This window comes from Jaculus jaculus, chromosome 6 (genome assembly GCF_020740685.1).
Source record: "Jaculus jaculus isolate mJacJac1 chromosome 6, mJacJac1.mat.Y.cur, whole genome shotgun sequence".
Classification (NCBI taxonomy): domain Eukaryota; kingdom Metazoa; phylum Chordata; class Mammalia; order Rodentia; family Dipodidae; genus Jaculus; species Jaculus jaculus.
In genome coordinates, this window is record NC_059107.1 from 29,743,040 (window position 1) to 29,745,691 (window position 2,652).

Genomic DNA, 2,652 nt, shown 5'->3' on the forward strand with positions numbered 1-2,652 from the left:
CTCCACATCTGGAGTGCCACGTCTATATATGCAAGCAACATATGCGATTGAACCAGCTGTAGGCCAAGAACATTGGGGGGAGAATGGGAAATGCATCTGTAGGGACGTTGTGCCAGCTTTTCCTTGTCATTACAGCAGGCATTTACACTACAGTAGGGGGAATAGGCCATGTAGGGGTGATCTAAAGTGCATGGGAGGAATGTGTGGATTCTATACACTGTGCCATTTTATATAGGGAACGTGGGTACGTAGGGTTTCTGACTCTTGTTACGGTTTAAATCCAAAATGGCCCTCTCCGGCAAGAACTAACACCTGACGTCATCTTCTGACCTCCATGCACAGCCATGTGGTACTCACATGCTGCGTACATGCACACACACACACACACACACACAGAGAGAGAGAGAGAGAGAGAGAGAGAGAGAGAGAGAGAGAGAGAGAGAGAGAGGGAGAGAGAGAGAGAACTGCGAGGGGGTCATAGAGTCTTGTCCCATGGTTTTAGAGAACTGATGAGGTTAATGTGTGTCAAGGTCAGCTTTCTTGAAAGTGGGTCCTGAAAGACCCTCGCGTGAAGCTGTGTAAGTAAAGCCCAAATTACAATGGAGACCCCAGGAAGCTGGAGATGCCAAGACCACAAGACATCTACCAAAAAAAAAAAAAAAAATGCTATAGGCTCAGAATACAGCTGACTCAAGAGAAAGAAGGAAGCAGAGCTGGAGGTCTGGAGCTCCCCAAGCCTTTTGGAGCCCAGACAATTTCATCTTGAGTCCCAGACACCCTGATAGGTCTTGCTTTGGTCTGATCGTTCCTTGCTATGCGTCCATTCCTTCCTTTAGGAATGGCAATGTTTACTCTGTGTCATTGTGTGTTGGAAGAACATAATTTGTTCTTTGATTTTACATGGGGGTTACAGTTAAAAGATTGTCTTGTGCCGGGAGTGGTGGCGCACGCCTTTAATCCCAGCACTCGGGAGGCAGAAGAAGGAGTAGGTGAAGTCGAGGCCACCTGAGACTATATAGTGAATTCCAGGTCAGCCTGGGCTAGAGCGAGACCCTACCTCGAAAAACAAAAAGATTGTCTTGTGTCTCAGAAGAGACTTAACTTTTGATGGTGTAGGAACTACTAAAGACTATGGGGACTTTTCAGGTTAGACTGAATACATTTTGCACAAAGCGGTGCACGCATCTGAAGTTTGTAGCAGCAAGAGGACCTGGCACACCCATTCTCATTCTCATTCTCTCTCTCTCTCTTTCTCAAATGAATAAATTTCTTTTAATCCTCAGCCTTGGAAGTGAGGAAATGACTCCATGGGTAAATACTCTTGCATGACGAACAAAGTTCAGATCCCCATAACCCATACAAAAGCCTGATGAAGCAGAGAGCATCTGCAATCCCAGCCCTCCTACATCAAGAGAGGTAGAGGGGCTGAAGAGATGGCTTAGCAGTTTTGCCTGCAAAGCCAAAGGACCTTGGTTCGATTCCCCAGGACCCACTTAAGCCAGATGCACAAGGTGGCGCCTGCATCTGAAGTTCGTTTGCAGTGGCTGGAGGCCCTGGTGCGCCCATCCTCCCCACCCTCAAATAAATAAATAAAAATAAATTTTTAAAAATCCTAAAAAAATAAAGAGAGAGAGAGAGAGAGAGAGAGAGACAGGAGAATCCTGGAAGCTTGCTGGCCAGCCAGCCAGCCTGATGAGAGCAGCTGTGAGTGATGAGAGACCCTGCCTTTAACAAGGTGCACTACACCTGAAGTTGTCCTCCGACCTCCAGTGTACCGTGGCACACGCACACACACGTATGTGCACACACACTCCCAGCCTCCTGAGCAAATGGAAGTAGATGTGACTCAAAGAACAAGAAGCCACTCAGAATAGAAATGTTTGGGTTTTTATTTTTTAATATCTAACAAAAAAAATTTCTTTCAGGCAAGAAAAAGTTCCGTAAATTATTTCGTGAATTATTTCCATGTCCATATAAATACAAAGGCTTTTATTTCCCTGGTATTTACACAAAAGTAGTTTTCAACATCCTGTATCTAAGGCTATGCTTTGGTGCTATCTCTGGGAACATATTCTTTTTTAATATTTTATTTATTTATTAGCAGAGAGACAGGAAGAATGGGAGAATGGGCAGCTCAGAGTGTCCTGCCACTGAAAATGAACTCCAGACACAAGTCCTACTTTGTGCATCTGGCTTTATGTAGGTACTGGGGAACGTAACCTAGGCCATAGGCTTTGCAAGCAAGTGCTTTTAACCACTAAGCTCTCTCTCCAGCCCTGGGAACCTTATTTTTAGGAAACATTTTACTGTATGAACTTAGAAATTAAGTGTAATGATATTTAAAGTCATAAAATTGTACCAAAACAGAAAACTTACCTTCATGGTTAACTTTCTTTCATTGTTTTTTGTTTGTTTGTTTTTGTTTTTGATGCAAGCCCAACAGACTGGCCCATCTTTTTATATGCAAGAGAGAGAGAATTGCCCTCCAGCCACTGCAGCCGAACTCCAGATGTATGTGCCACCTGATGCACATGACTGACCTTGCATGGTGGTGCCGCCTTGTGCATCTGGTACAATGTGGGGCCTGGAGAACTGAACATGTGCCTTAACTGCTAAGCCATCTCTCCAGCCCCCTTAACCTTCTAGAGTGTT